Source organism: Ips typographus, linkage group LG6, assembly GCF_016097725.1.
Source record: "Ips typographus isolate SLU linkage group LG6, UJ_Ityp_2.0, whole genome shotgun sequence".
Classification (NCBI taxonomy): Eukaryota; Metazoa; Arthropoda; class Insecta; order Coleoptera; family Curculionidae; genus Ips; species Ips typographus.
The window spans coordinates 2,549,158-2,571,534 of NC_138427.1; the positions used below are offsets into that span (position 1 = coordinate 2,549,158).

A 22,377-nucleotide genomic window follows, 5' to 3' on the forward strand; every position below is an offset into this window, starting at 1 on the left:
AGGAAATGGTGAGTGTCTAACAGTAAGAGTACCACTTTGATGTAAGTATGAATTCAAATTGAATGGTATTAAACAGAACATTTCCTTGAACTAACATACTAAATTACAGGATATTTGGTCTATTACCCCTAATCATTTTGTCCAATTACCCTACATGTTGGTTTCAGACAATGGTAGGAAATCACACTGCTACCCAAAATATAAAACTAATTGATTTCTCTATTTCTGTTAATCTTCACCTTGAAGTCAATTTTGCCTTCCCATCAACGATAACAAAAATACATGGTCATTTTTTTCTCATTAAAAATTCACTGGAAATTCTAATCATTTAATAGATCTTCGCCATCGCTTGTAATTAAGTTTATTTTTTACGGCACCGAAATCGTGAGTAACGATTTTACAATCGTGTCCGAACACGGTTCAAGAAATTGATTAACAATCCAGGAATGAAAGAACGTTCAAACTCCTAATATTATGGGATTCGATACAGACTTAATGGTGTATTTTGCTCAGAAAAAAACCAATAAAACAGGCAATTACCAATGTCAACGTGGACGTAATTCCTGAATCGGAGCGAATGTCTACTGGGATTTTACAGGTTGTCCCTAAATCCGGGGGAGAATCTCAACAAAACGGACAAGGGAGACTCTGACTAAGAAAATTAGCACTAGGAAATCGAAATTGCTTGGGTGAAATAACGTCTTGTCCGTCTGTTTGGATTTTTGTGATACCCACAATAGGATAGGTGTGATCGGCGAAGTTTTATTAGCTTCTTATTGCTGGATTCCAAGGGTTAATTAATCTTCTACGTGATCATTCAGGTTTAAGTCTGAAATTTAGTGTGGGAAGAATATTTGATGGCACTATTCAACTTGGCTAAAATTATCTTTCTCTCTTCATAATTTGTTCTGCTAAAATTTTAATTTTATGCCCGTTTAGCCGCATTTATTTGCGGTATTTCCGGGTGTAAGCGGTTTGGTAATGATGCAGTCTAATTTAGCAATTGAAACAAAAATTGTAAAAGTTCGGGTAAAACCCATATGAAAGCTTTTGATTGTTCAGTTTTGTGTTCAGCAATAAAATGACGAGAATCACTTATCTGCTTTGAAAATTCGGAGGGAAAATTTGACCCTATTGAATAAAGCTTGAATGCTGTAGCAGCATTTTTAGTTAGTAATTAATAATTCTTTAGTCTCAGATAACTAAAAATATTCTAATACGAATTAAAGCCACACAAAAACTACCTAGCATAAATTCCATTATAAGGGACTAACCTTTCATGTTAATGGGTCCCTTACACTTGGGTTGTCCATCAATCACTGCAAAGTAGGTGTCCCTCCGAAATGTCCATCACTTTCTCTGTGTGGTTACGGTCATTAAATTCCCCCCTGAAACTTCTACTTCAAGAGTAATTTTATTTAATTATTCTATGAAAATGAGATGTAGACGACCCTGATCACATAATAAGTAGTTTAAATTTGAATGATTTCATCACAAACCAGTTAAATAATGAACAGGAAAACAGCTAGAAACTAGTACAAATTCTTTACGAGCGACGATAAAGTGTCAGTGGAGTTAACAAGAATATTCTTGGAATATGTCTTATTTAAGTTTATGCAGTGATTTTTATTAGCCATGTAAATTAAACCAGGAGATTTTTTAATAAAACTGTGTTTCACTCTACAATAAGCCACGGCTGAATTAAGGATTTTAATAACACGACATTCCTAGAATTTGCTTAAACTCATTTTTAATAAAAACGGGGCACTTTAACAGTGGAATTAATCACAAAGCGGGTCTAATAACACAAAGCCAAGGATTTCCTTTTAGTTTTATTACGTCCAGGCCTTGGCATAGTTTTACTACCTGATAGGCTTATGTGTTTTAAGTAAAAGCACCCATTAACCATTAAATAAAGTAGAAAAATTTATTCAAACCGCTTTACAATTTGTAGCTTTAAAATTCTCTTTAAAATGAAAATACAGGATGTTACAAATTCGATGCATTAGCATTGCTATCTCAGAAACTATAGTTGATAGAGCTTTAGTTACATGTATTACCTAGTGTATTACGTACTTGGTAGTTTTTTAAATAAATTAAGCAATTAAAAATTGATATGTTGTCATGATGAGTAGATAATTTAGTAATTAGATTCATTGCTCCTTCGAAAAAGAGAGAGACTTTCTTAGGCTACTTTTCATTCGTTTAAAGAAAACTATGCTTTTGGTTAATTTTTCATCGACTCATTATGTCAACATATTATTTCAAAATACATATTTAAAAAAAAACAAGTATCTAAGTACACTATTTTTTTGACAAGTGCGCCACATTATTAGTTTTGGAACAAAATAAAAAGTCCTGGTACATATTTGAAAATTTGAAGTTGATGATGGTATCTAAAAGACCAAACTGCTGACAACTAATATTATTTTCTTGAATAGCATAAAAAAGTGCCTCCAGAAGGTACAATCAATAATAAACTGATAAAAAATAAAATAGAAATTTGACTTTTTCAGCAATATATTAAAAAAAACAAAATTACAGTTTTTTTACATCTGTAAATAAGCAAATATCATTTAGAGAGATTTAATTTTTTTTTAAACCTCTAGTGAATAAAAAATTGTTTAAATCGTTGCTAAGCGTTGAATAATTGACAAATAATAAAACAAAATTTAATAAAAGAATTTTGAATTTTTGTTTACCAAATTTAGCTTTATTTAACTAAAGCTCTATCAATTATAGTTTCTGAGATAGCAATCCAAATGCATCAAATTTGTAACACCCTGTATACAAATTTTTTCGGACCTTTAGGGCACATCTGTTTTCGTCCAGTTTCATTAACAAAATTGTTATTTTTTGTTGGCACTTTGGGGATCGGTAAATATTTGTTGACTTAATAAGAGGTCATTTAGTATAGTGATCTTATGAGGGTGGAACGACCTCAGTCCTCTTTAGAGAGATAGGTTAAGATGATTACGGTTTTTATGTTACGTTGTCAACAGTTTTTGTTCGTTGCTGTGCTGATTCTGAATCAAACTTTTATGTTCCTGCAAACCTCACTTTTGCATTATTAACATTGCATAAAATAACCGATCAATCTGCAATTCGCAACATTCTGTACGTGCTTACTTTCACCGGTTTATACTGAAATCATTACAGTTCATGTGAGGCGTAATGCTGTTCACGGACGAATTAACTCGGTTATTAAGGCAAAATGGTATTTCTTGTATTTATTTTAATATTGGTTTTCTTTCATTCTTCGAAAAGAGAATTTGCGGCACTTGAAGTGGCGTGCACTTGTTTCGTGAATTGTAAAAATTCTTTGACATTATTACTGTAGTGGTTTTTGTTAGTAGGAAGTAGCCTACATTGTGCGGACATTTACAATATATGGTTACACATCCACCAACGGATATCGCCACGTATATTGTTTCCGATAAACCCAAAACATCGGTTTCCAAATTAACCAAAGTGCTACTGCTATTCAGTTCAATTAACCATTCTAACACCTAATGGAATTGCTCGGCAGTCAATACCAATATTCCAATTTATTGCTCTGTGTGTTAATGGCTTTGCATTCTCTCCCGTACTACCCTAACTCGGTTGTCTTTACCCCGGGGTTGGTGCGCACATATACGAATGTGAGCCAAGACACATGGCAGTCTGGAGACGTTTATTTTCTTACAGGATTATCGTAGTGTCACTAGACTTGCCTTTATTGTATCAATTTAGTTTAGCGAAACGTGGAAATTAAATCTATAAATAGTTCCTAGTGCCTTTCGGCCAAATTGCCCACCGTTTATTCTTTCAAGAATGTAAGTTGGGTGATTATTTCTTTCACCAACTTCTGGCTGAAATTCAACCCGGTGTTACGTTTTGATATCCCCGCGAGTTTCAAACATACAACTGACAGGAGTAACAGAACAAAGTTGTATCTGAACATATATTTCTTTTCAAGTTTTATTGATGGCCAGGCTGATCCAAGTCACGACGGCTTTATTTTTCCCAAGTTTAGGGCGATAATTCAATCGGGAGTTAAATAGATCGAAAAACTTATTTCATTGTGTTTTTTTTGGTGAATCTTTTTCCAAATAGTCTTTTCAGTTTGATTGCGGCGTCAAAACGATTTTCTTCCTAATTTTCTGTTTTATAGGCTCTATTTTCTCTTGATTAGAACTTTTACAGCCGGATTAAAAGTACTTTTAGCAGTCTAAACTTTTCGCATTCGTAAATTATGTAAAGTGCAGCAGCATTTGCGTAAATCGCAAATTAGACTATAATTAGGCATATGAATAAATTGATTGAAAATAAAATATTGCATCTTATTTGGAGTATAAATTACTCTGTGTGACTCTTTTTTATTTGTCTTAAATATTGCTTTCATGATTTGCTTTGTACGCCTTTTATGAAAGAAAATAGTTTTTCCCATTCGTAAGTAATATACGTTTCTCGGAAATACACTCATTAACTTCCGTAAAGCGGGGAGGATTAAAATACAAAAGGCACGGCACTGCGACCTACTTAATTAAGAGTAAGGGGTGCATAAACGGTTCAACATCCTGAATGCAGCTCACAACACTAAAAGATGGAAGGAAGTCGAATTATCTGCTGTTTCCGTGCCACCAGCACATACACATACACCAGCACAAAGAAAATAATACGTCTTTCCTCGAGGAGAACGGAAAGAAATTTCAAGCCTTTATTGTTTCAGTGCATGAATAAACAACTTGAATATTTCACGTGTTTGAATTGGTGATTTTGTTACGCGAAACCTTTATAAGAGAAAATCAAAGTAATAAACTGGAAAAGTTTGATTGATTGTCACGTACAGATATGGTGGCATTTTTTCATTACTTCATTAGATTCAAATTGAGAAAACTGTGGAAATTAAATGGCTTTCCCGAACAACAATAAATGGATGGTAGCTAAAATGAAAATTAACAACCATCAGGCACTGATCGAGTATCTATCACGAGTGCATTGAACGCGCTCTGTATCACTTATCGATGTTTTGCGGCCATTTTTCGATCGACATCATTTTCCGAATTTGCAGCGGATCATCTAGTTTTATTGGAACAATCAATCTTTATCACCGACTATAAAAACCGTTGATTGATAAGTACGATAGAGTCGAGAAATGCCAAAAGTCACGTTTTCGACTCATTAATTTTCCAGGATCTTCAAGGAAGTGACCTTATTGTTGCCGAGGATGCAATTCTCATTCGCCAATAGCACATCCTGTTATCCAAGGTCTGAAAAGAATCTATAAAATCCAATTACTCGAAAATAATTCAGCGCAAACGAGATTTGGATGTTCTACATAGTCGAATTACTTTCTCCACAAGTTTAATTATTGAGCTGTACGTTTTTTCCCCATCACATTTTAACGCATAATGGTTTTCCAATTTATTAAATCCAGAATTCCGGGTAATATTTAGCCTGACAAATCACGCAAGAAGCGAATTTATGAGAACTTAATCACTGCACAAAAAACGACAGTCCGCCCTAATGGTCTTATGATTTGTGTTAAAATAATCAAAAACTAATTTTGCCGAAATGTGAATTGAGAAGCAGTATGTGCGTGTCGATGAAAAAGTCTATTTGGACAGACATTTTCATCCAGTATTTACTGAATACCTGGTTAATTGATATTTGACGAGTTTAGTCCACTCAAAATAAAATAATACTATGGAGAATTGGGGTTTTACTTTAAAATGGTCGGTTATTAGAATTTACAGTCTTAAGTTTTCTGACTGAAAATTTTGCGGCTTTGAACGTAGTAAAATGCAGTTGCAAAACTTTATGCTGGTAATCACGACATAAAGTTTGACTCCCTATGTGAGTTATTTTGTTTGGTGTTTGAATGTGACAATTAGAATAAAGATGTCTGAAACACTACAAATTTGAAAACAATCACTATCAGAGGAAAAACCATTATTATCAACGGCCGTTGATAACACATCATAAAATATCGCATTAATCTTCTATATGGCCTTTCCAACAGGAACAAGCTGGCATCCGGTTTCGGTTTGTGGGGAATCGGGCGTCAGCAGGACCATTAAGACAATGCATTCACATGCGAAGCTGAAGCTGCAGCCGAAACTAATGGATTTGAAGAACGGCCGTATAACAATTCGATTGGTGGTGTATTTACGAGCCTAGGTTAAGGGCAGCACATTTCTAAGGGACTCGCTTGAACCGAACTTTCATGATCGTATATTTAAATTCCTACTTTTGCCATTGACATCGAATGGTTTGTTTAAACGGTAGAAAATCGTTTCTGCGACTTGAAAGAAATTTATTTGCTTTTATAGATCATGTTTCAGTATTAAAATAACATTCAATAAAAAACATATTTGTAACAGACATTCATCTTGCACGAATGATGGGCAGCTACGCTGAAGTAAACTTATGACATAATTTCGTTTCCCAAAGTTAGATGTTCTCCAGGCAAACACACGCAAGAAAGTGCAAAGTTTCTTTCCAAGTTGAATAACGCGTAAAAGGACGAGAGAAAAATAGAATAAAAAAATATGTTACCATTATCTCCTTCGTTGTTATAACATGTTCGTGCGTGCATGTACGTGAGAAGACAGGAAAAAGCTTTCTTAAACGCACAAAAGAAAAGTTTAATGAAAAAATAGAAGAAACGTCCGTCATTGTTACTGTGGCCAGCCCTAGGACATTCTTTTATATTATCAGGAAATGTTATTCCATTTCTGGCAGGTACAATAGAGTGTTTGCTTTTCTTTTTCACACTATTGTCTAAATCTTTCTCTCTCGTGAATAAAACCCATTTTAATAAACATTTCAAAAAAAATGTTGCTGTCTGTTAGTGACAGTTCCAAACGGGAAATTAATTACGACTTGTCATGGCAGTTTTCGATCAGCTGCTAGACTTCTTTTGTGTGGGTAATAAAGAAATTTCAAACCAACAACCCCTAATTTAGCTTATTGCAAGCCGAGAAACGCGGAAACTGCAAGTGCTCACCACCATTGTTATAATTTCTGCCATAAGATTTATTTCTCTTCGAAAAATTGAAATATGTTTTTGCCTGTCTGAACACTCGCTTCCCACTCAACTTTCCCTCTCGAAACACGAAATTAATTAACAGTTGTCTTGTTAAGTTTGAGTTGTTTCACCTTTTCCCTCTCACTGAGAGGACGTCCACCCCTCTGAACATAATGTATTTTATCAGAGAAACGTTTATTTTCAGACAAAAATCAGTGAATCAGTGAAAAGTGAGTTTAATAATAAGAATTCTGCTATATTGTGACACTTTAAGTAATCAACTGAAATTGTGTCACGCCAAACTCACTTTTATTTACCACGTAAAGCTGTAATTTTTCATTCCTTTGAAATATTAGTTTAATAAAATAAGACTGCAGTCATGTCATTACGACAATTTTATGATCATTTTTATGTAGTGGCGTCTTTTTGTATTGTTGTCGAATGCTTTCTACTAAATTACTCAAACATTAATCCTATAACATACAGGATGTGCCATAAGTAATGGTAAAACATTTAATGGCAAATTACTGAGGTCAAAGTACTTCGATTTATTATAATTTACCTTAAGAGACAAGTTTTTTAGACACAGAAATACAGGGTGTCAAAGTATTTTTTTAAGTGTTCTCTTTGGAATAACTCGCTATTTTTAAGCCAGCTTATCACTCTGCTGTACATTTCCTTTGCAATACAATGGAACTCTTTTAGAAGTAAAATACCAAAAAACCAAAATTGTACTAGTGACAGAAATCGTATTTTTTGTATTTTTGGTAGGCCACATAAATTATACACGCGCCCTTATTTGAACTCTTGTCAATTTTTCTTTTTTAGAAAGAGCATTATAAATACTACATAATGAACAACATAAGTTCCTTCTCTAGCTCTTCACGTTTCTGAGATATTAAGTTTTACAAAGTACGCCAAAACTTTTTTGAATGATTGTTAGTGCAAAAAGTTTTACTTAGCGGAAGGTGCATTTTTCCACACTCATTTGAGTGTTTTGGAAAGCGTTTTCTTGGCCCTTTTACTCCTTTCCCGGGACATGTTACACCTAATGGCATGATTTTATGCCTACAAAAACTCGATCCATACATTATTTTTGGTGATTTCTAATTTTTTGTCTTGCAATTCCTGCCATAAACTGGGATGATAAAAGATGTTTTTTTTCTGGTACGAACCAAAAGACAAAATCCTTAAACGCAAGAAATTATGGATAAATTGCAAAGATAAGGTCCTTTGTGGATGATTTTTATTAGAATAATATATCATATTGCGACCAAGAAATAATGTGAAAAGAAGGAAGCGAATGGTTTTGTGTGCGGAAAAAAAATCGTCTCATATAATATAAAATGGCGTTGGCCTGCTCAGCCATTCTAGAAAGTGTTACTTTGTCTTTCTGAAACATAAGTAGATTTAACGTTAAGCGACGCTCGGTTGCGAATTTTATAACCTTTCCGGATTCATTCCCATTTTCAGCCAATTCTCTGAGCTGCAATTTATCAAACTCATAGAGTTTCTCAAGTTAAGTTAAAGTAACATTTCCTTTCAACTCGGCAATATCGTAAGTTTTTGTTTAAAGTGCTTTTCGCAGATGTGCGCCAGAACGACGTCTTTCAATTATAAAAGTGATGTTAAAAGCTTTGTAAATAATTATGCTAACATGTCTTGTTCAAGTTTACTCATGTTACTTGTAAAGGTTAAACTTTTGATGCACCTGCACGCTATTTGGAGGTTGATTTAAGTTTTTTTCCTTCTCCACTTTTTAACAATCTGACGGTTCTGTTTACATAGTAACTAATAAAAAAAACGGATAATCACGAACATCAAAACATCGAGGCGCGGTTTTGGTGTGGCGGCTTTCACGGCAAGTCAGGTAACGAACTGAAAATTACCCGAAAACATTTCAAAGTAATTTTGCTCGCAAAATGCAGAATCCTCAAAGTTCAGCGTGAAACCAGCTAGGGTAATCGTGTCGTATTACGTTCTTTGAAGCCTCTTTTGGCTTGTCTCTGCTCGGGTTTCTAGGCAGAAAGTGTGAAAAATCAAATCTCCGATCAAGTTTGTTACCGTTACTAGCTTTGCATGGTAAATGTATGTCAACATACACCGAACTAGATTTCAACGAGTTTTGCTTTGGTAAATTTGCAGGTGAGAATAAAATTATCAGTTAGGTTAGGTATGTTTGGGAAGAAAGAAAGTTTGAAAAGGCTTGCGGATTGCAAATGCTAGATGCGTACAATGATTTTGAATAATAAACTTTTTATAAATAACGGCGTATCATACATCAATAAATTATGAAGAATCTAGAACGTAAGAACAAATTTTAAAAATAAACAGATTTACAAGCTGGGATATTAAAGCGTGAGAAATTGAATTTAAACTGCATTGTGCACGATGCCTTTGCCATTTTCAAACCATCAGCTTTTCACTTCTCACTAAACAAACATTCGACCCGAGTCCGACGAAACACAATATCGGAAAAATGACGAACCGGTAAGAACAAAGTTTGCAAAAATAGCATTGCCAGGGGCGATAATCCGCTAAGCAAACATGAAGTCATAAAGCGACCTGGGGAAATAATAAGCCTTTCCATGCAGAAAAACCGCTCTCGTAACCCTTTTTAGGTTGTAATTTTTTTTTGTTACATGAACCCTTGGAAGCCTAGGTTGACAACAACCCTACAAGAAACAAACTTTTTTCCTCAATAACATAAAATTTGTTTTAATTATGTTGCCTTAAGGGAGCTTGTCTTCATGGAACATTCCACTAAGACAGATTTTTAAAGCTTGATATTTACCTTTTTGGAAAAAAATGTGATATAACAACTTTATATAATAAATAAGTGATGTATTGTAGAAAATCATTAGGTTTCACTCTAATTAACTATCTAGAAGGGAGCTGTTTATTATCATTTTCTGCGTTAATTAAGGACCGTTTTTCCATAACTTTTAATTGCTGTTTACCCTTGTCAAAGACCGAAGCGTCGTATTTTAGCACTTTTCTGTTATTTGTTGAGGATATTCGGAGGGAGAAGAAGCAAAAGTATAGGTCTTTAATTACGAGGAAACCCGAGGCTTAATTACTAAGCATTCGCCAGGTACGAAATGTAATTATGTTCGTATGTACTTATTAAAAAAGGGGGATCCTCCTAAATTAATTATTGTCATCGAGGTTGTTTCGTTGTTGTTGGATTATAAAGAAAAAGTATTATTTTACGGGATTTTTCCTTTTGAAAGTTGTTGTATACGGTTGCACCACTCTGGTTTTTCCCTTGAAAGGCTTATTGCGCACCCCTGTTAGATCGGATGTGTTTGTTTACTCGCTGGATTACGCCCTTGGGCTAGCCCTTTTATCTCGTCTGTGGTATTAGAAAGCCCATAACTTTAAAGTTCACACCAATATTTTATGTACACAGTATAGTGTCATTGTTCCCTACAAAACGATCCACATCATTTACGTATACATATAACTTTGAGTCAATATGCTTTATTAAGTCTTGTGCAAGTTAATTGTTAGTAGGAGGATACACACCTCGAAGAATTGTAGAGTAATTAACTGTAACCTCAAGGGTATTTAATTAACGTGTGTTATGTCAAAATACGTGGAAGCTGACGAGCTAATACGTGAGGTAAAGCAAATATAATTTTCCTTCCTAATTTTCTCCTCAAGGCTACGTAGGAAACTAGCAAACTTATCAAAAATAATGCATATTTTATTTTCATTTTTCTTATAAAGAAAATAAACATTTTTGAGTATAAGTTTATCCAATTTTCTTGTATTTTCTTTAAATTCAATACAAAAAACTCAATCATCAATTATTCAAATATCGAAGAGGAAAAAACTGATTGTTTCCAGTATAGCTCCATATCAATCTTGCTAAAGGCAATACTTGGATGATTCGATTTTATATTTAATATATGTTAGTAATAAAAACATTACAGATTTTCGTTGGTTTTCAAAACCACAATCAAATCTTCAGGAAAGAGGAATATTTTACGTCTCATAACCCAATCAACATCCGGATTCTTCAGTGATTTTGATCCCTTTTTGTATACCAGATTTGCACCGGAAATCGTTTCAAAATGAAATCAGTCGTTAAGATTGGTTGTGTTCGAGTTTTTCGCTTTGTAGTTATTCATTCAGTGTTTTGACTGATTCGAAGAAAAATGTGTGAAAGACTTGAAATAACAACGTGAAATAAGTGTTAAATAGAAAAAATCAAAGCTGGATAAAATCCACAATATTTCCCCAATAACGTGATTATATAAGAACCTGCCAATTTCTTCCGTCATATCGTTGCGAAATGTGTTTTTAAAGAGGGACCTGCCTTGTTAGAATATTGGACCGAAATTTGCCTAACTTTACAGACGATTGCTTTTACGGCAATATGGGCATATAAGGCATCCATTAGGCTTTATTGAATTTTGAATATTTAGTAGCTATGGCGATGCCTGGAGGCAACTATGTTCGTATCATAAAAAGTTGCGATACGTTGGAAAAAATGTTTTTAGGCACAATTTCATTTGCGTACATTTTTATAGGCAAAACAAACAATAAATACACTCTTGTTATAGACAAATATTTTTTTTTTGGAAATCGTATGACGTTTAATTAAGCTGGAGCTTGTGCCAGGAAATTTCAACATGGTGGAAGCAAGATTTACACGAAATTAGGCATGGAAATTCTATTTCAGGTGGCGAAATAACAACACGATCGCTTAATTTATGCCTGGGTCGTTTTGGTTTCCGTGGAGACATGTGGTTTGAAAGCCGAGCTATTCACAACTTTAACCAGAAGATATAACCCTAGGGCGTGATTCAGACAACTGGAGTAAAACTAAAATAGTTTGTTTTGCACAAGTGCTGTCAAACTAAATTAATTATTTTATCCTCTAATTACAGTTTCTATGATTTGGCGACTAAAATTAATTTGATACAAAGAATTCAGAAAATTGTACTGCGAGGTTAAAACGTTTTTAGGTCACCTTTTATGTTTCCGAGATTCAATTCAATCTTATTAGAGAAAATTAACACGACAGACGCTAAGTTTCTCTAAATTAAAGACACTTAATGCATGCAGGGAACAACATGTCAGAGATGTTCTGTGTTGTGGATGCAAGTGGAAGCGACACGTTTAGAGCGAAATAGATTTAGATTAAAGGATGTTGAGGTTTTTGACAGTGCAATTTAACTCAAATTGAAATAAACAGAATTGTTGGTTTCATTAGTTATCATGGACTCATTTTGATATTGAACGCGCTTTATACCTCCAAATTAACAATTAAACTAAATTTGCATTAAAGTCGAATTAAAGTTAAACGTTTGTGTATGACATGCTATACTTAAAATTTACACTAAAGTAAAATTTAAAAAATTAAATTTTAAAATTAATTTTTTTTTCTTCATTCTCTGTTTAATTATCTTATCTCCAATTTATTTTCCATTGTTTTGTGAAAGATACACTAATTCCGACTAGTGCGGTAACCCGAGGGGTAGATCGTCGAAGTAATTCGAGGTATCATGAGGCACTTTGCCAGTATTACAAAGCATTTTGAGGTATTACAATATTTTTAAGGAATTTATAAGGCATTTGAGAGTATTTTGAGACATTTTCTGTATATTGCAAGATGTTTTGTGATATTTTCATTGAAATTTTGAGTGAAATAAAGCCTAAATAAAAGAAATTTTGCGATATTTTAACAAATACATTGCAGTAGACAATATAGTGTATGAATACAACAAAATTGACTGAAAATTTAACAGAACAACATAGGCACATGTAATTATTATGGTAAAATCTTTGTAACATGATATTGAGTTGAAACAATATTCATTACAAATTATTATAATAATTTATCAATTTTTCATCATTTAAACTATATTTTTAAGATCACGTGACTGTTTTTGACAGGTGTCAACTGGATTTTACAGTGTTGTAAGCTCTAAAATTGCATAATCAAAGTCACGTGAGGTCTCTTACAATTTCACAACAGTCAAAAACAGTCCAAGTTTTTAAAGTTTAAGCCACATTTTAACGGTCACGTGATTAATTTTGACAGATGTCAACTGGCCTTTACAGTGTTGCAAGCTCAAAAATTGAATTATCAAAGTCACGTGCTAACTTGGTTACTATGACAGTTAGAAGATTCTTTTAAACGTCAAAATATAACCCGTAATTTCAGACAATCGCACAAAAACTATTTTTTGTTAAGGCATTTTGGTGTATTTCAAGGCAATATGAAGCACTTTAGTCAGTTTTAAGGCATTATCACTATGAGGCATTTTCAGCAATAATAGAAGCATTGTGAGGTACTTTAAAGGCATTTTAAGGTATTTTACATGCGAAAAGGCATTTTGGTGTACAAAAAATTATCGTTGGTCTACCCCTCGGCGGTAACCCCAGCAAAGAAAACTTCATCTATTCTTTATTATTTTTAATTTTACAAATAATTAATTTATGGCTGAACTTTTTCATGAATGAAATCTTTCACACCCTTTAGATTAGATTATGTCCAGAATACGTCAAAGTCAAAAATACATCTATGTCATTTAATTTAGCATATCGTGAAAAGTATAAACCACATCAATTTTTATTTAATTTTACATGTAATTTAAATTTAATTTGAAGGTATAAACCGGGCATTAATTCAGTTAAAGTTCTTTCGTTTTATTAGTTTAGTAAAGGCAATACATTAATAGAAACCACAAACCGACATTTTCAATTAGGCTAATTTTTAAGTAAAATAACAGCTCAATTTGCAAAACCACTATCAAATGTGAATAAAATAAAGTGAGCTTTGTAATAAAATTGAAATATGGCCGAACGAAATTTAAACAGGAACCAAGTTAGCGGCTATTTTGTTTCGCTATTTTACAAATGTATACAAGTTGCAATAACACTAATACACTACTGATTTTATCAATTCAACGTACAGCTTAATGGATGTTGAAATACTGTGCTACATTTAGAAAATTGTGAAAGGTCTGCGGTATTCGCTTCGAAAATGTCGATAGCGTTTTTCTTCACGTTTCGGATTTTAAGTACGTCTTGACAAGAATGAAGTATTTAGGAAATCGAATGTATCCCAAACAGATGCTGCTGTACTCACAACATATAAAAGCATTGCTGAATCACATATTTCTCGTCGAAATGGCACTTTAATGCTTCCAGCCTGACAAGGACCTCATCTATCTTTCCGATGTATTTAGGTGGTCGCGTTGCTGGGGTATTTTGATATCCCAATTTTTAACTATCGTTCTTCCCAGTAAATAAAATCATTGACCCAGTTGCAATTTTATTGTGCATTGGTATTTGTAATAATTCTGCAAGCAAATATAAACAAAACGGAGCCAAAAGAATTTACACGAACCGATTAAATTAAACGAGGGTCCATTTAGACTAATTTTTCTCATTTAAACGGCCCTTTAATTTTAAAGGAAGAAATGTCTTAAAGCAATTAATGACCGGGTGTTTTATCGCAATTAATCTACATATTTTGGCTTTAATTCCCACTTCAATTCTCCCCCTAAATACCAAAGGCTTTTAAAATTTACTCGTGGTTCTTTTTACCAAGATAAAAATATAGTGGTTATAAAGAATGGCTTGTCCTAGACTAACATTAAAATTCCAAACCCATTTTTCATCTAATTTTCCGCCTGTCAAATTTTGGTTTCAGACTTGCGCTAAATAGTTAATTTATTCTGCAATTCGTTTTTGACATTGTGACAGACAAAAATTAGAGTTTATAATCAAGCCTGGATAATGTATTAGAATTAATTGAGGACAGTTAATTTATCAGTAAAAAAACCTCAACTCTCTTAGACTTAGCCGCTTTTTATTATTCAAGGCAGCGAAAATCTCTCAGTAGTCTGTCGTCAAAGATGCGAGTGCCTTCGATAGAACTTTTTATTAGATTGACTTTACTCTAGAGTTTTACTAATGATTTCCTAACGGAGTTGAAACTCCACATACTTTATATAAACCCATACTTTTGTAATGTGCTAACCTCAGACTACGTGTTTTCACTTTTCTCAATCAGTTCGAAATTGTGGAAAAAAAGTGGTTATTTCAACTAACAGTCACAAAACACTTAAAACTAAATCCTAAATTAATAGATAATGGGCTTAGTTATTAAAGTACCAAGAAAAACCTTATCTAAACATGCCAGAATGCTAAATTTACTGCTGCCTTTCCGAATTGCGATAATTTACCAAACGAACTGTACTCTCAAGTCATTTCTTTGAAAATAACTTTTCGGTAATGATGATTAAACTCCTTTCACGTAGCGACGAAATAGTGTTTTACCTACGAGACCCTTATTTAAACAAAGGTACCCTGAAATAAAGTAATTTCACCGACTTCCATCCGGAATTTAAATTAGCGTTCAAGTGTTAATTTGGAACGAGACTGTTTTAGAAAAGAATCCGTTTTGTCTTTTGCCGTCGATACGAAACACCCTTTAGAACTCTCCGGCTAAAAACAATGGGCGGCGCTTTGTGTTTGATGTATTACGCTTTGATGTTGTTATCAACTAGTTTTCCTGTTTCATTTTCTTTGATTTATTCAATAGGGACAGCACGCTAACTGGGATATTTATTATCCATACTCTCTAATTTAAGTTTATTGTATCCAGTTCGTATTTGGTGATTAAAGTGTGATTAGGTTTGTATGAAATCAGTGGCAGCAACAAACTTTTGTTCGACTAAATACTAATTTTATAGCAAATTTTTGTTCTGCTATTTTTTCTAAATTACACAAAGAATATTGTACCAAATAAAAAACTGTGTAACTATACGCGTAACAAACCTTAAATTTTCCTATAATATTTGTGATATTGATGGTTTTAAGAGGAATATCGATAATTGTTATTCAAGGCTAAATCTAACATTCACACGCTAATTACGGAGGTTTTATTAAACAAGTTTTACATCGCAGTTTGCTGCCAAAGAAATTGTTGAATTTATTTATAAAGCTACTTCAAGAACAAATTTTAACGGTGTAAAACAAAATTAATTATATGTCAATCTGCAGACTGTTGTAAATCATCTTTAGGAGAATTCAATATTTGATATCCTCCAGGTCCAAAAACTGTATTTAAAACTTGTTTTAAATAAACCACTAAATAATGGGTTTTGTCATAAGAACTGAAAATAGTTTAACGCAAAAATAGACTCAAATGACATCCTTGTTATTCTCAATAAATGAATACACTATACATTATTTCAAAGTTGATTTAAAAATTAGTTTTAGAAGGGTTTAATATTTCATTACTCTCTCTTCTTATTTTACCTAATTTGAGTTTGTTTTGTGTAAATATATCTTTTGCTGTTCATAGGAACTCTTCTGAAGCAAAGTGAAAAATTGCCAAAAATAAAGTTATGACAAAATGTGTATTTTTCCAATTCTTAGAGGGTCGTAACTCCTTTATCAATTTCACTAAACCACCATTAGAAAGAGAATAATTTATTTCACTCCAACCCAAATCGAAACCAGTTAGAGGCTTCTAAATTTTCTTAATGTTTTCCTAAAACTCCGTCAGTCCGAATGACACTTCGTTATTATTCTAAAGTTTACAAAGAAAGACAAAGTTCACAATTTCCATACGCATCCGAAATGTACTATTTTAAATAGAATGGCTGAAGCAATTTAAACTTGTAAATCCTAACGAACTATTGAAATAAGTTATATTATGTAGAGTAAAATTTCTTGATTGTGAGCACCTAAGGAGCGGGAAAATTCGATTACTTGTAGTCGTTGTTTTGTGATTGCGTAAAAATGTATTACTTTTTGTCCTGTTTCTAAGGATAGATTATCTTCTATGCGGTTAATAAAGAGTGATAAATTTGAATTAAAAAAAGTGTCGTTTTAAAGACAAAGCTTGCTTCTTCTGCTTTAAGGACGATATAACCCCTTTAGCGAAAGGATATAGTTTCTTTGGCGCAAGTAGAGGGAAACAATATAATAAGGATACCCGTTAATAGAATCTTTTGTGAAGGAGGAACGTTAACAATAGGCCGCAAAAGACATCTTTAAACTGGTCTCGCTATGCGGCTTAGGAGCAAACAAAAGCGCGGAAGAATAAGTGACAAACGCCGCTAAATCCGCACCGAATTAAAGCTAAGAGAATATAAAGTACCCTGACCATTGTTTGGTTAAAAAGATTTATCACCGCTGATGCTAATTTAATAATTTTCGAAACACGCCGAGATAAACCCGATAAATTGCGAGTGTCAAAAGGCGACTTAAACTTTTCTCTCTTTGAAGTGAAAATAAGCGAGAAAGCAGAGTGGAGTTGTATTGAAATATAGACCTCAAGCTTTTAGCTTTTGTAGCTTTCTGGAGCAGTCTAATATATATTTCATAAACACACAATAGAGTGTTATTTGCAACGAAAAACCATTAATAACCGGTAAAATATGAATATAAATAAATGTGTGTATGAACATTTCTACCCGTCCCCTCCCAACCCCCACTTTTCTACTAAAAACAGATACTAAACTATATTTATTCATACTCTCAACACTACGTCTGTCATGTTATAGAGATAAAAATTTATTATAACTTCAAAAATCATCAAAGTCACTAGAAAACATTAAAACAATGGTGTAAACTTCCTGATGATTTGAAACATGGTAGTTTAGATCATTTACTTCCTCGTTTAAGTCCATTTTTATATCTTGCTTTTAACGTCCAACCCATTATAGAGACGCTTTTTCATTAGTTCCTTTCCATTAGCGTGACAGAAATCAGTTTCAACTCGCTCGACTAATCATTGAAATTTGCTTGAAGAGACTAGAAAAATGCCTGTGGGTTTTAAAAGCCTATTATTCTTTATTATAGGAAAATTGTAGTGGATATACGTGTTTTTGTTTCAAACATATTGATGAATGTGATTTTAACCCTGCTTGGTAAATAATAAAGGAAGTAATCAACTAACATCTATTTAGATCGTGTATACAAAAGCAACAATGTACACCTTCATAATTACGGCAAAACATGCAATGACCCCACTTAGTATATCAGTGGCGTCAATAGATTTTTGGTTTTTAGTGGCGGTCACGTTTCTCGTCCACTGTTAATGCTAATTTAACCCAACCGCTCGATTTTAGGTCTTTTCGGAGGTCTACATGGCGGCCATAAATGCTAATGAATAACAGAATACCCGACAGTTTGACGCCTTTCATTCTAATACTATCTAGTTAACCTTAACCTATCTGAAAAAGTTAATTACATGATAGCTGTTCGGATTATAGTTAACTTGTCATGAATAACCAGCACGAAAAACCTTTTAGCTTTAATTATTGTTTATTCACCTTTTGCATTGAATAAAGTCTCGGTTGTGTATGTGTTTTCCAGAATATGCATAAAGTCCTTTGACGTACTGGATGCGAATCATGTCCGATTAATTCAATTTATCTCTCAAACGAAGTTCAGCAAAACGTAACTAAAAAATGGAGATCTATACATTGAATTATCAAATCGACCCCGGAATTTTAAAGAGGCAGAATTAAATTTGGCGTAGCTTGAAATATTAATTTGCCAGAGGAAATGGCTAAATCTTTATGGAGTTTATTAGGAAAATTGATAAATCGATGCAGGAAGAAATAAGATTAATAAATGCGCCTTTGGAATTATAATTCAACCGCGACGGCAGTTGAAAGCTTCGCCAAAGTAAACTGATTATAACCGTCTAAATGCAAAGTAAATGCAATGTTGCAGTTTAACTTGAATATTAAAAACAGGTATGATATTGTATAGCAGTGTTAGTGATATAGTTTAGTATCACCATGATGTGGGTTAAGAGTTGCAAAACTTTACCTAAACTGTAAATTTGATAAAACTGGTTAATTAATTTAATTTTTTTTTGCATTAAATCTCATTTTTACTGTGCAAAAAACCCTTCTAGGAGCTACATAAAAAATTGGCAAAATTGTAATTTTGATAATGTTTTAATCTTATTTTAGAGTGATGAGGGTTACGAATTTTAAAACTTTAGCTTTACTGTAAGTAATATCTTCATAATCTTTGATTAATTTAAACGTTAGTAAAAATACAACCACTATTGCGCCTTACAATATTCAGTATAAAAGAACAGTCGCAATAACAGATAATACAAAGTTTGGAATTAGTATTTTAAAACAAAACAAATTTTCAGAAACTTTTCAAAGTTAGACATGATATTTTCTAAGTCACATGACTGTTGTTGACAGGTGTCAAATTAACTTTACAATGTTGCCAGCGGCGAATTTAAATTGTCACGATCACGTAACGTGCTATTACAATTTAAGCTTTCTCAACTGTTTAAAATGTATTTTACAAATTTTCGATGCAAAAATACGATTTTTAGTTCACATGAGAGTTATTGAAAGGTGTCAATTTAACTTTACAGTTTTGCCAGCTGCGAATTTAAACTGTCACGATTACCTGACGTGCTTTCACAATTTCACCATTGTTAACTGTTTTTAAAAAGGATGATTTTTGTCGGGTCACATGACTGTTGTTGAAAGGTGTCAATTTAACTTTACAGTGTTGTCATCTGCGAATTTAAATTGTCACGATCACCTGTCAGAAAAACAAACAGTCACCTGACACTAAATAATCCAGTTTTCATATTGAAACTTATCTCTAATAAATCTTAGTTTCAAAACATAGTCAAAACAGTCACGTGAGCCTAATGAATATAGTTTTGAAATTGGAAATTTTCTGAGACGTCAAATTAAAGCTGTCAAAGTTCAAATTGATAAAGGAACTGAGTTTAAAAATAACTAAACAGTCACGTGATACTAATAAATACAGTCTTAAAGTTGAAAAATGTCTGAGACGTCAAACTGAAGCTGTCAAAGTTCAAATTGAAATTGAGTTTTGCAATTCTTAAAGCAGTAACGAAGTTTTGAACTTGAAAATGTTGTGAAACAGCAATTTTAAACTGCCAAAATTGAAATTAAATAAAACAGTCACGTGACCCTAATAATTGATATTGCAACTGTCAAAGTTCAAACGTTAACAAGACAAAACAATTGATGTTAAAGAAATAGTTAAAATAATAATCACTGATTAAAGCTGTCAACAACAATTGACATATTATCACTGCACCTGGTGCAATAATATGCAGGATCCCATTCCTACGTTTAATTAATAGATATTTGTGTTCCTACATATAAATATAATATTTTTAAAGTGAGTCCAGTTAACAAAATTTGTCGCGGCAAAACCTTGAACTCCCAAAAGTGTTCTCCAGCATGATATTCAAACTTATCACGCCTTAGACAAATTCTAAACGTTCTCCCACACGCTTGCATGTAGAATCAAATCTAATTTGTTAGTCGTATGCTCCGAGGGACATGTAATATAACCCTGTATAAAACGAGGCATTTTCAATTGGCAACACTCTTGATCAGCTCGACTGACGTTAATTAATTTAGAATGTCTGATCCTGTACCCATTTTGCATTTTGTTGTAAGGTAAATGCGACTCGACAGCTTTTTAAATTAGTTTACGTTCATGTGTTCATCTTTTCTTTCGTTGTTAGCTGGCTGGTGTATTGTTGTGAAGGCAACATTCTCGAAATTTAAGTGCCCCGTCAAACCTCATTTACGAACCATTCTGAGAAACTTTTGCTTGTAAAAATGCTTAAATCCAATTTTAGAAGTGTAATCTTTCTTCATTTTTTTCTCGGAGCGCTTCGGTGCATTAATTCGCGGCAAGCTGGGAAGCGAACATCTCCCAATGATAAATGACGTTATCTGACAAATTCGATGACACGAAATAAGGAGGAATTTCGAGCTGCTTTTAACGTGAAAATGCAAACCGAATTCTGCCAAGTAATCCGGGATGTAAGTTATTCGCCGATCGAAATTACTTTTGGACTGACGTCACATGAAAAAAATTGCCATCCTGTTTGCATCCGAAACCATTTTATTTTCAGATTTTCCCGTTCTGAATTTGTAATAGGGACCGGATAGTGTTCAGCGGTATTTAACTTGAAAATTCACCTTTTTATGGTGATTACAAGTTGAAACCCCTCGGTTAAAAGAGGATAACTGGGAATTATCTCATTTGGTGACCTCTCATTAGCGTGCTAAATTATTCAGAACAATTTCCTCATTTTACTTTTTTATCCTAAGTACTAAACGTGATTCTGATAAATCAAATTTAGAGTTTAAACTGTTTAACTGATTTTTGATATTAAGGGACGATTATAAAGCCGATAATCCTGATCGGCCTGAATCGTTTTAGAAAAGGTGATATATCATTTCCGAAAGAAACAAACCGATAAAGTCGTAAGTGTCTGACCGAATCTAACGGAAATAGAGGCCAGGCTTGCCCTTATTGGATGTCGCTGTCAGGCCTTCTTTTGTTCAAAACGTATAAGAACGACCTGGATATACCTATTTAAATGATAGCTTGATGTTTACCCGATCGTCTGTTATTTACCCCGTTCCCTCTGTCATTTGGTTCCATTATTGAAGATTGCAAATTTAAACTGGAAAACAGATTGCACGTAATGCGTTTGTTCAGGAAGACGTCTAGTCCCGAAAGGAAACGACGCGAGATTTTTAATGTTTTATATGAAGAAAACCTACCCAGAGGGATTTGTTTGCATTTGCAAACACGTAGTGAAATCCTGAGGTGTTTCGTATAATTTTCTTTTAGGTGTCTACAGGAAACTATTCCACAATAAAACGCTAAGCAATAAAAAAACCCACATAAAAGTTTTATTGAAAATTGCATTCTTTGGAAGTTTTCTGCTCAAGGATGAAAGCCCCAAACAACATCTTCAGAACAATAAATGGTCAGCAATAATTCAGCTGGACGTTCAAACGTGTTTACGGCAAAACTATGGTGACATATTTCGAAACCCTTAAACTAAGCGTAACTAAAGTGAAAAATCCTGGGAACGGTCCGGAATGCGAAACTGCCAGTAAATTCCGGTTAATAGTGCAGAAAATGTAAATTATTTCTCCGTTATGATATTTTGCGGATACTTTAACTTTACTGTGGTTTGAATCATCTGTCTCGTTCCTAAAAAACTTCAGTTTTAATTTCTATATCCGGCGGTTCGTTTTGACCTTAATGATCAAATGTATACAAATATAATCCACTTCTAAAGCCTGTAATAGGATTGTTCTGTTTGCATATGGGCAGTGCGTTTTTTTGCACTGTTGCAACCAATAAATCTCAATCAGTTTTTAAAGCAAATACCTGCCGTTTCCGATCCCATAAGCTAAGCTGACAGACACTGGCCTTTCCAATTTAAATTATTTATTTTGTGTACACAATTCGTACAATCCAATGAAAAATGGACGCAAACCGTTTTGCCTGGTTCGCGTTTTAACAATTCTCTCTAATTCCTATTACGTTTAGCTTTA

General features: G+C 33.4%; 1 protein-coding gene across 2 annotated transcripts in view; it reads left to right on the plus strand.

Annotated features, from left to right (window-relative positions):
* Positions 1–22,377, plus strand: part of LOC145730705 (furin-like protease 2) — a 139,199-nt gene that overhangs the window by 6,012 nt on the left and 110,810 nt on the right. Inside the window, exon 2 of one of the 2 annotated variants that reach the window (XM_081982056.1) lies at positions 3–41. The exons of the other annotated variant lie outside the window; for it this stretch is intronic. The gene's annotated coding sequence lies outside the window, so the exon portion shown is untranslated. The remainder of the gene's footprint in view (positions 1–2; positions 42–22,377) is intronic. 2 annotated transcript variants of the gene reach the window in all.